At 38.1% G+C, this 12,610-nt stretch overlaps 1 protein-coding gene across 3 annotated transcripts in view; it reads right to left on the reverse strand.

Annotated features, from left to right (window-relative positions):
* Positions 1-7,703: 7,703 nt before the first annotated feature.
* Positions 7,704-12,610, reverse strand: part of LOC149225556 (uncharacterized) — a 105,634-nt gene continuing 100,727 nt past the window's right edge. Inside the window, exon 9 of one of the 3 annotated variants that reach the window (XM_089377134.1) lies at positions 7,704-9,044. The gene's annotated coding sequence lies outside the window, so the exon portion shown is untranslated. The remainder of the gene's footprint in view (positions 9,045-12,610) is intronic. The other 2 variants (XM_089377136.1, XM_089377135.1) reach the window with 2 other exon arrangements.

Here is a 12,610-nt window from a genome sequence, read left to right on the forward strand (position 1 = left end):
TCTTTTAGCTCTATCAAAATCTTAGGAAAAATTTCTAACTCAAAGATGAGGATATAAGGCTTGTTGCAAATGTGTTGTCATTGATGTCAAAGGTGTATTCATTACTATCCAAATTGTTGACATGATAAGGAGAAGATTGCTTCAGGGGAGCCTTTGCCTATGCCTTAAGAATGCAAAATAAATTTGATGTAAGGTAGAAATCTGAATGCAAAAGAATCTAGATGAATCAGTATCAGGGCGGACATCAAAATATGATATCTAACCCCTCAACATATCTGGGTGTCCTTACCAGATGCAAAAGAATCTAGATGAATTTGAATTTGTTCCGTCATCTAGATGAAATATGACATTCAGCCCTTAACATATTCTGGCGTGCTCTAAGCATTATCCCTGACAAATCTCTTAAATTCTGAAGATATAAGTAGAATGACTTAAGCCCATGGTTACTAAACAAGGTCATGAGATGCCAATGATCTAGCCCTTGGAGCTAGAATAAAATTGAATAGGCAATCCAACCATTTAGGCATGTTCGTGCCACGAGCAGTAGTGTAATCATAAGTCCAAGTCGGATCACCAGATATCTGGAGTTTGGCTCATCTAGTTGGCACAAGTGATGAGGCTGATAGGGGGCGCCACAAGGAGGTTACGTGACTAGACAAGTGACGTAGATGTGTTAGGATAGGACAAATGGCAAGATAAACAAGCATTTTTGGCCAACCAAATGGTAGATGACACATGGCAAGTATAGGTTAACATCAAGAGACGTGGCAAGCTTTGGTTGATTGCAGAAGGTGATGTGGCAAGTGACCTAGAAAGTGACTTGGCAAATTGTGGGTCTCACTTCAGAGCTAAATTTTTTTCAAGTAATTTGGGCATCCAACCATCCGAGAGTACATTAAGGTAAATCATTTGATTGTTTGACCTGAATGTCGGATTCACTGAAGGTAGTTAAAGCAAAGTTCCAAGTGTTGTCAAGGCTCTGCACTAAGAGGAAATGAAAATTCATCCAAGCATCTGATAATTCAAATGCGAACCAAATCTTGCCGTTGATAAGCAGCCTAGACTCTGGATACATCAAAGAGATGACTTACGTTGAAATTATGACGTTCTATGTTGTAACAATTACTTATTACAAAACTTTTTTATGTTGCAATATCAGGTAAGCAAATGTAAATAGAACATAAACCAAATGCACAATAGAAGACGGCCAAGAACAAAATGAGACACAAAGAATTTAGGTCCAATTACTAGGGGAAAACCCAACTAGATTCTTCTTCTATTAAATATCAATTGTTCAGCAAAGATACAGAGTACAATGAGAGATCAAGAGAATGAGTAAGTTCACCCAAATCTAAACAAGTTGAAGCATAAAAATCATTGATAGCCGGAGCAGATGCAAACTCATAATCAACATTCCTTCCAATTGAATCAACACTGAAACACTAAATCAACCTTGGCTCACCAAGTCCTACTCTTACCCTCCAAGTCTCTCTCTTACAATTTTCTTCAAGTCTCTCCAACTCTCTCTCAAGTTTGAATTCTTCTTTCACAACGCACAAGTATTGAGGTGAGATGATATGAGACACACATATATATACAAGGTACAACAAATTCATGTCATAAAGGAGGTACAACTCACATGCCATGAGGTAGGAGCAACGCATGCCTTTTTGTGAAGAGTAACTTATGCCCTTAAGGAGAGGCAACGCATGCGTTTTTGGGAAGAGTAACATATGCCATTAAGGAGAGGTAACACATGCCTTCAAGAAGAGTAACTTATGCCATTAACGGGAGGCAATGTTTAGGAAAGAAACATATGACTTAAATGAGTAGAGTGTAGCATATGCATTAATGAGAGTAAGAGGAATCTTTCATGGCATGCATTTAATGAGTGTATAAGAGAAAGTGTAGTGTATCCATTAAACCCCTGGATGCTCCCTTGATATGGGCAAGCATGCGTCCAGGAGACTCCAGATGCTCCCATAGCATGGGTATGCATGCATCAAAGGACTTTTCTGCCCAATGTTGTACCTGCGTCTCTAGGATTTGAACCACTTTTTTAGGACCAGAGCCCAGGTCACTGCCCAAAATTAAATGACACTTTTAGAATTGAAGGATAACAACAAAACAATGATACAAACGCAATTACTTGAACAAGGACTTGATTGGACCACTACTAGCCATGACACACATTTCGTCAAACATGTCACAAATATGTAATCTATAGGTTTAAACAACAAGTATGAGCATAGGGGTCTCATACTCATCTGAGAATCGCTAAGAAGCATTCATGCATCAACACATTAGTTGTAGTTTCATCCATTAGGTCAATGATACATTGTTTATTCATTTACAAGTAAAAACATGATGAGAGCCATACATAGCCATTGTCATAATACATGTGCATAACCAGCATAATAACAACAGAAATACCAAGGAAACAACTGTCATATAATCCACAGATAAACCAATATAATATTCATGAAATAACAAGGAGAAATAACCTCATATTAATAATGCAAAGGCAAACCAAGTTTGGGACTTCCACGAACCACCCGACCATAGACATGGCTGAGCCAAATCTCTCTTCAGTGAATCACCCTCGTGCCATATTCCAAGCATGAATGTGGAACCTGATAAAAACACATCAATCAAAACCATACATGGCTTCCAGAGGCCAAACCACCTCAACCCATCAAACAGTGATTCCACCTCACGGTCAGACATCACAAACTATCACCAGATTAGTCTCTACCTAAGCCTTCCAAAGCATTTGTTCCAACCAAGGCTTCCAAGACTAGTAACACAACCCATAGTTGTCGTCGGGCTTCAAGAGCATTTGTCCAACCAAGGCTTCCAAAACTAGCAACTCAAACCAAACTGTTACAGGGCTTCTAGAGCGCTTGTCCAACCAGGGCTTCCAGGAACTAGTAACTCAGCCCAAGCTAAAGGAAACATGAGAAACAACCATAAAAACAAGGAAATGAACCCACAACACCATGGCTATCCAAGAAATGGCAAGGCTAGGCAAATCCATTGCCAATCCAGGCAAATCCATTGTCAATCCAGGCAATCCTCCATGCCAATGACAGATCATGACCAATAAACCACATGCATATGCCATGCATGCCAAAACTAGTGAGGAAAACATACATGCAAGTCAGTACCTGTAAGCGAAACTCGTTTTAGTTGTTGATCCCAATGTCCTCTTATGTTGTTGATCCCAATGTCCTCTTATGTTGTTGATCCTAATGTCCTCTTGTGTTTTCCTACTTTTCCTTTGCCTTCTTGCTCCAAGCATCCAAGTATGCCACACTCTCCAAGAGTGCTCCAAGAAACTCTAAGTGTCCAAGAGTATGAGAAAGAGAGAATAGAATGAGAACTCCAAAATTGAATTGATAAAAGGTTACACTGGCCAAGTCTACCCACGGATCCTCAGAAACATTTTTATCAATGAGGCCTTTATTTCTTCAATTTCCATTATTTTCCTCCTCACATGCAACGTGTGACCTTTCACTTTCCTTTTCTCCTAATTTCCATTATTTTCATAAATAAATGTGTCAAAAATGTCATTTTGCCTATCCAACGCCTTTGTCGTTGCCTTTTCCAAATTCCTTTAGCCATAATAACCGAAATGAACACCCACTAGGTTGTTTTTTCCCACCATTCGGCTTGGAATACGTGTCCCATGACCATGGTCTTATAACCAGGGTTGTTATAGTTCTTTCCTTCCTTGAATTTCCTATTTAAATGATGATAATAATAATGATGATGATGATGATGATTAAGTCGAAATTGAACTATTAAGATTGATTAATGATAAGTTAAGTGATTTTCCATAAACTATACTTGATTGCCAATTGATGCAAGGTGATTTACTATTTTTCAAAAGTCATACTTGAGCTACTAGACATGACTTTCTAATTTTAGAAAGTCACTCTAGAATTGTCAGAAATGAGTTTTTATTCAAGGAAATTCATTCTTGAGTTGTTACTTTTCAACTTAATACCACGATCCTAACTCTAGGTCACAAAAAGTTAATGTTTAGCACTCTAAGCTAAACGGAAAAAGAAAAAGAAATATGGGCATCCAGTAATCTATGCTTCAAACAAAGGCGTTGTAAGACTAAGGCAAATACCTGGATTCCCGAATTTGTTTATTATATCTAGCCTCCAGCTCATTTGGGCTTCAAACAAAGGTATGCTATAAGGTTGAGGCGGATCCCCGAATTTCAGATATATTTAGATAAATTGTTTAAAAATTGTGGGCCTGACACAATGTCATGTGGGGTGATAGTCAAGCCCCTGGAGTTGGAGTCAATGGTAAAACAATTTTGGTAAGCAGGGCATCTGAAAATCAATATATTCGTTATACATATGAGGGCGCCAATTCCAAATTTTTTGAAATAATTTTAAACACAGTCACAACATATGGTCACAAGTGCTAAAGGGTTTAGCACCGGGGACCAAGGAATCTTGAAAATAAGAGTCATTTGAGTCATCTGATCGGATCTCCATCCATGAAAATAGAAAAGTAATTCAGGTTATACGGATTGGATCCCCATGGCATGTCGACCCTAACTAGGTCTATGTTGACATAATGCAATATAAATAACTTGAGCCAAAGAGGTTTGAAGTGTGAAAATTGTGATTGAGTGTGGAAAAAAGTACAAAGAAGAACCAAGAAATGAGTTCTATGGGACCAAATGCAGAAGTCTAAGAATGAAGTCTAAGGAAGACGTGTGACCTAAACAGGGAAGTTATTCAATATGAGTGCAGATAAGCATTCTAAAATCTACAAGTGTCATGTTGGTTGCAATGTGCAAGAATCCTATTTAAATTCTGAAAATATATTTAAAAAAAAATGTGAAGAACAAGAACAGAGTGCAATGTGCAAGAGATCAAACTTAGTACCTTGAGCAAGATTATGCAGTACATAACACAATTAAATCATTTTAGGGGACTAGTGTCTCCTTCCGGTGGGTTCCAGTAGATTATTTCAAGGGATTGGTCTCTCCTTCTGGTGGGTTCTGGTAGATTATTTCAAGGGATTGGTGTCTCCTTCTGGTTGGTGCCAATAAATCATTTCAAGGGACTGGTATCTCCTTCCAGTTCGTGTCAGTGAATCATTTTAGGGGATTGGTGTCTCCTTCTAGTTGGTGTTAGTGAATCAATGTAACAGTAAGTTGGTGCCTACAAGATCATTTATATTAAATGAAGTTTCAAACAAATTTGGTGTATTCTTATATTGTTGATGTGATTGACAATGTATATACATTTAAAATCTCTTGATTGATTAAAATTGGTCATTACATTGATTCACCCCCCCGCCCCCGCCTTTCAATGAATTGGCCAATATAATCATAATTCCAACAGGTTTATCAATCCCGATTACCAATGACAATCAATTCAAAAGATAGATGTGGATACTAATGGAAACATGGAAGGTGGCAAGTATGGATTACCTTGTGCACACTATATAACTCAGTGCCTCCAATTAGTGCCCCTCATAATTCCAACCGGGTTGTCGATCCCGATGACCAATGACAATCAATTCAAAAGATAGATGTGGATACTAATGGAAACATGGAAGGAGGCAAGTATGGATTACCTTGTGCACACTATATCACTCAGTGCCTCCAATTAGTGCCCCTCCTAAAGGAAAGACCTCAAGGGAGGTCAAATTGGATTAGAGGTAAAGAATAACCTCTTAGGTGAAACATACAAATAAGGGTACAACGAGGAACAGTCAATCATCCATCTTGGCATGTAATCCATATTAGTATAGCCCAAAACATTAAGTGAAAGCACATGACTACAGAAATGGTTAGTGTATCTTCTAATTGATGACCCACCTTCCTTCAAGAAGCATGCCAAAAGGAAGAGAACATTGACCAAAGCATAGGTGGAGAGCTCTAAAGTAAAGCTATTTGTGGCTCATCATAGGGTTGTTCGCTGGTTGGTTGACCAATGGGAAGAATTTTTTCTGCCTATGGGTTACCCACTTTCTTGGGTAACAGTACAACAAAGCATATTATAAAATTATTATTGTTATGAAATGTTATTTAATCACACGTCAGCGTTTACCACATTTACAACTAGATAAGACATTATAACACCATGTCCAAATATCAAACTCATACAAGAGAACATAGCACAATAAGTGAAGTGAACCAAACTTAATCAAAGTACCATGACCATGTGCATGAAAACATGATGCACCATTTCGAAGTGCATGTATCCTTTGACGTGTAAGAGAAATGAGCTAATATACCATGGATGTATCATCCAAAAGAACTGAGGAGTGATGCAACACAAGCTCATCATATATCATGAAAGAGAACTAGAAAAACAAATCTGAGCCCGAGGATATGAGCAAGAGAGTTCATGCAAGCAGTGACACCTCACCCATGAGAAAGTGGTTCCGGAAATAGCTGCCCTTAGGGGGCAACGAGGAGCAATGAACTAGTAGGGCATCTATGCACACATAGTAGAATACTCAGAATAAGAAAAAAAATTCATTTCTGCATTTAAACATGTAATATAGTCAATGCAACAAAAACTAAACCTGCACAACACAATAAACTAGTTGAATAGGCATTAAAAGACGGTAAAATCCATTACTGAATTTGCAATATAACATAGGGAACTTGACGGAACTCTGTAGCCTAACTACAGAACATATGGATAAAAATGACTCTAGCTTTGGATTAAAATGAGATAAAAGTTTCATATAAGTTTTTCACTTAGCTATTTTTGAAAAAAAAAAGGACTTTCAACACTCACTTTTTTAATTTAATTCTGTCTCCGAAGTTGGGAGAATAGATCTTGTAGACAAGCCAAGTCTCCAAAAGTCAACTATGACTGAATGTTCCTGCTAGAAAGTTGAATTGGTTGGCCTTTACATTACATTGCCTCTAACTTTTATGATATATAGGATTCTGATTGAATGGAAGCAAGTAAACAATATTCTAATGGAACTAAACAACCTTCTATTTTTCAATTATAGATCTACCGTTGGAGAATACTTCCCATTTCAGATGGAATAAGGAAAAACAGAATCAGCCTATGTATGTTCTAAACGAATGCTTATCCATTCAATTCTTACATTATTCCTAGAAATGGAGGAATGGAATCAATGATGTTTTGTTGCCGCATCATAAACGAATTAATGATTTACGTGTTCTGATTTTACAAGTACTAATTTCAGTTGATAATAGATTCTATCTATTCAGACCATCAAATCTTCCTATACTTCTAAGCCATGGAAACAACTTTGCAAAGTGTACAAAGCATCAAAGATTAAATTAGAACAGAAGAACAATATGAGCAAAGAAGAGGAAAAGAATAAGATATGTCAATCTGTCTCTCGGGAATATGTATATGTTGCAACTATGCACATATACAAATCTGTCAACCCCTATCTATATATCTATAAACATATAGAGAATAAAGATTTTTATCTACCTAGAAACGCTAAGAACCAGAATCGAACTGGTTGCACCTAATTTGTCAGTCCTCTGCCCTACTACAGATAATCTATCCTGGTTTAACATAGCATACGATTTGAATTTGTCTCAAATAAAAAAGGATGTTCCCTGGTTTTGAAAATGATCTTTAAATGAAACAAATTGTCCATGACGTGGCATACATTCTCTTCCTTCCTTTAACTCATTGTGTACAAAAGAAAAATGAAAGAAGGGAAAATAGTCCATCATTTCTCTTTCTCTCTCACACACACAGTAGTTTGAACAGTTAGTTAAATAACTTACCAGAAATTAATAAAGAACACAAAAACACAACCATTACTTAACAAATAACCAACAAATTGGGAAGGAAAAGATACGATGGTATTGGTTGTTTACATTCAACCAATAATAACACAAAATCGAAGTCATTGCATATAATCCTCAAAGATTTCAGTAAGTTTATCCTTGGACCTCTAGACAACCTCATGCAGCACAATTTCCGTTTCAACTGCAAGGAACCAATTTGTTCGACGGGCAACATCAGAGATTTTAACCAACACTAGTTAAAGGAATCAACAATTCAACTTGTGCACATTTCCTTTCCATTGACATTTTTTGTGTATTATTGCCCTTTGCTTGTATTATATCCATTTATTTTCATCCATGATGTCATCTATTTCACCTTCATCTTTTTTCAACCAGGAATTAGTATTCTTGGGTCTTTCTTTTTCCCTTGATCAGGATGACGTTGCTCACATTCCCAATCCGCATCCATATCCAAGCAAACATCTCCTTTCAGCAGCCATGCATCCATCATTCTGCATTAGATGATATATTTACACTATACACTATACACGTGCATCGGACAACTGTCATCACAACAGAAGACAGATCTACATCCCAACAGGTATTTTTCACCTGGAAATCTTCATACATTGTGAATGTCTTCTGGAAGGATTTTATGAACACAGATACATAGTGAATGCAAAAGATGCCAATGAAATTGTCCGGACATAAAAAAGGCTGTGAGAATAATACTTGCTCCCCAACCAATCACTGATCATACCCGATAACCATCTATGTTCCTCAACTTCTCGTGTCAGTAGCAACTATCTTTTCTGGCCATCCCATTGTGTTAGATTGCATTTCTTTCCCATCTACCTCTGCCTGTGACCCACCCTCTGATTCCCATGCATATCTTTTCCATGGTTGCCCTTTATGAGACTTTTTTCTCTGCACATGAATTATGAATTATATATGCTTAAAACCAATGGAACAAAACTTTCATAGGTTAGAACATTAGAGGCAGAACACTTAAAAATACTAGGCCTCTGCATTAACCTTCAAATGAACCCCATATGCTTCACCTCCCTGTAACATCAGAACTCTTTTAAGATTACCTTTTGACATCATATGTCACCAAACAAGGATTGCTTTTCAGGGCTTTTCTAAAATAGAATGGGCATCTTGACTTTAACCATTGAACAGAGGAAAATATGGCCCACTCACAATCTGACAGAGGAAAACCCGAAAAGCTTGATTTCACAATGACAATTAGCAAGCATTTACAAATAGCCTGCAAGAGAAAGAACTGTAAAAGCTCCAACAATTTGTGATGCAGGAGATAGAGAGCATTGGAAGAAATATCAGTATGAGATCAGGACTTCTTTTCTCGTAAGAAAGCTTCAGATATTAGAAAAAAGTTATAACTTTCATTGGTCCTTACAACAAAGAGCCAAATAAACTCTTCTCTCATGTCTTTACAAAAGACTGTTAACAAACAAATCCAGAAATTCACTACAAACTGTAAAAGAATAACTAGTACATGGCATTTAATCAAGATCTTGCATGAGCTTTATTCTAGTACTCTACATTAATTATTTTGTAGAGCTAATCAAATGTTTTTTCTGATATGCTCTGCATCCAACAAGTCTCTGATTTATGTTATTGTTAAAAAAAATTGCTTTGCAACACCACTACACACTGTTCATGAAAGTTGATCTTTAGTTTCAGATCAAAATTCCTTGTGAAAATATCAAAATTATAATTAGATCCCATCAAGGATTAAAAAATGAAGAGGGTTCTAACGCACAAACAGTTAGCAATTCATGACTTGAGTAACAATGAAATTTTCTTGCATCTGTTTATTGCATTTAGGGCCTAGCTAATCATTTTCACACTATTAAACCTTGGCACAAAATCACTGTAGTGTGTTAGTATCTAGTATCTGCAGAGGAAGCTCTTGTTAACATTGTATATAATACCTATCGATATTTCACACCATCAATCAACACTACCCAACACTTCTAAAGTTCCAATTGTTGTAAATAAAGGAAAGTTGAGAATGGTTGTATCATCACATTCATCTACAGCCAACTCTTGTTGTGTCATAAATACAATAGGCCAGACATTAATGTGATTATTTATTGTATCACTAGGTTCTGGTTAAGGCGTACGTAATCAAGTTTGAAATGTAGGTTCAATAACTCTCTTGAGAAGTGCAGCCCATTAGTGTGGGCATATAAATTTTCTTGGGAGGATATGCTACTTGAGTTGTGTATAAATACACAACTCAACCTCATTTGTAATATATAGCGTGTGTGATCTTGCGAAGGCAAAAGATCATTCTCTAACCTAATCTCGTTAAGGCAAAAGATCATTCTTTATCCTATGGGCATCATTCTTTAATCTAATAAGTGCTAAGCCTACAAGCACACACATCTTGTGTCTCCTTTTCATGTCGGGGTTTATTTTTTCTCTCACTTGGGCACATTATCCTTCTCTTTCCAGCAGATGTGTTGACAGCTCGAGTGCTCTGTTGAGCGCTGCCATTTTCTCCCTCTTTGCTGCAAGATTTCAGGTTGGATTTTTGGTTCCATTTGATCCTCTCATTCTCTGAAAAACTCAACATAGTACCAGGGCCAGTGCAACTTTTCCTACCTAATTTGCTGCTGCTGTTAGGCCTTTTTCTTAACTGATTTTGCTGGTAATTTTGCAACCAGCTCTTTTGGTATACAGAAGAAAACAAGTTTGGAGAGTTTCAGAGTAGTTTTCATAGTGCTTTCTGCTGACCAGATGGAGTCTTATTATTGTTGTTCCAATTTCTGCACTAACTACAGAGATCTTGTCCATTGATTTGGTGCCTGGCACTAGGGTTTTCTATTAGTTGTTCATGCTGGTAACATTTTGCACCATCATTTCTAATTCAGCCTTCCATTCAGACATGAACCAAAGTTCTCTCATGATCAACAAAGGGACTGAGAGTTTGGATCTCTCTTTCTTAGAAGAGTTTTACCCTCCTACAAAAGCCACACTTCTCTTCTAGGGCTTCTTGGGCCTTGTTACCCACCAAAATGGGTAACCCCATAGGAGAAAACTTTTCTCCTCCATTTGACAACCAGACGGGCAGCCAGCCAGCCAGCAGCCCCTGACAGCCACTATTTGGCAATGATATACCATGTGCCTCCACCATTTGCATCAGCGACGTGCCTCTCACCATCCAGCATTTACACTTGGATGAAGGTGGGCTGCTATTCAAAAGGTACTTTTATCATTTTGCAATCAAGTGCTTATACTTGTTCATTTTGGGCATTTAGTATGGAATACTATGGATAAAGGGGTGATCTGGAAGATTGACTGATCTTGATTGTAAATATGTTATCTCACCTTACCACAAGGGGTTAATCTTTAGCCTTTGTCCAGTGGGACCTCCCTTGAGGCTTTATGGTTATAGGAGGGGCACTACTTGGAAAACCCAAAAGATTGACCGATCCTGATTGTAAATATGTTCTCTCACTTTACCAGGGGGGGTAATCTTTAGCCTTAGTCCAATGGGACCTCCCTCGAGGCCTTATCGTTATAGGAGGGGCACTACTTGGAAAATCTTGAATGAGATAGCATGTTCATTATCCCCTATACTATGCTTGACACTTTCCATCACACATTACAAGCCCCATATACCACATCCATTCTTCAGGTCTAACTTGTCATTGGTTCTTTGGGATTTGGCACCCCTATGTCCACACTCCTTGAGTTAGGCTGGAAAATATTGCATAGGAGGTTGATGCAACTAAAAGAATGGAAAAGGATATCATAGCCACAATAAAACAAAAAGAAGAAAATTAAGATGCAAAAGATGGTCCAGACATAAGTTAGCAAGTGGGCAAAAGCCTAGCATGAGCTTTACCCTCCTCATTAGCCATCACCTAGTTCCTCATGATGCTCCTTTACATCAAAAGGAACCCTTGCATGTCCCAACCCTAATGAGCGATGAACTGTCTCATCTTAAGGGGTAATAAAAATGCTAAATCATAAAGAGCAAAGCTCTAACCCTTGAGCTATGTTTAATACAAAGCATTATTAAGAAGAAGTAAACAACATGCTAGAGGCGTGGAAAAAACAGGCCGAGCAAGGTAACTCATGCCTCCATGATTTCTCCCTCCTTTACATTCATACACTCAGGATGTGGACTCCCCATCAGTTGGTCTCCTTGACCATGGCACTTGGCCATGAAGCCTTCTCCTCTCCATTCTCATACATTTACACTAACACCTATTGCTTAAGAGGTTGACTTGGAACTGTCACCTCCCTTTGAGGGTTGGAAGCACCTAATAGGGTTGATCATTAGCCACCTCTATCAAGGTAGGGAACACCTTTACGGGACTTGGTCTAGTTAGATATCAGAAGGTGATCCTTGTTTGAAGTATTAATATGCCCTTAACATTCAAGTTTGGTCCACTTAGATGCATATATGATCTTAGTCTTTGATGGATGGTTGCTTTCACTTGAGTTCATGTTGTTTTTGTCAGGTGGTCCACAACAACCTAGCCTTGAGGGCACCCACTCCACAGGTACCCAGGCCTCTTCAGAGAGATAGATGGCTTAGCAGATGCAGCGTTGAGAGAGTTGGGCCTCCTGATGACTTGAGTAGATGTTACATGTCCTAGAGCACCCTCAGGACCCAAGACGTTGGTCTACTTTGACCCAACATTGAAGATTCTTCATGATGACACCATTAGACCCAGCATGTCCCCAAGCTGGCCTTGACACAACTTGATGGGCAGGACTTGATTCAGAGCCCAGATGAGGTCTCCAATTGAAAGACTTGGGTAGGCTTGTTGCACCTGGAAAAGCCCTAACAGT

The sequence above is a fragment of the Pinus tabuliformis genome, chromosome J, assembly GCF_031772625.1.
Source record: "Pinus tabuliformis cultivar Carrire ecotype Pingquan chromosome J, CPIR1, whole genome shotgun sequence".
Lineage (NCBI taxonomy): Eukaryota > Viridiplantae > Streptophyta > Pinopsida > Pinales > Pinaceae > Pinus > Pinus tabuliformis.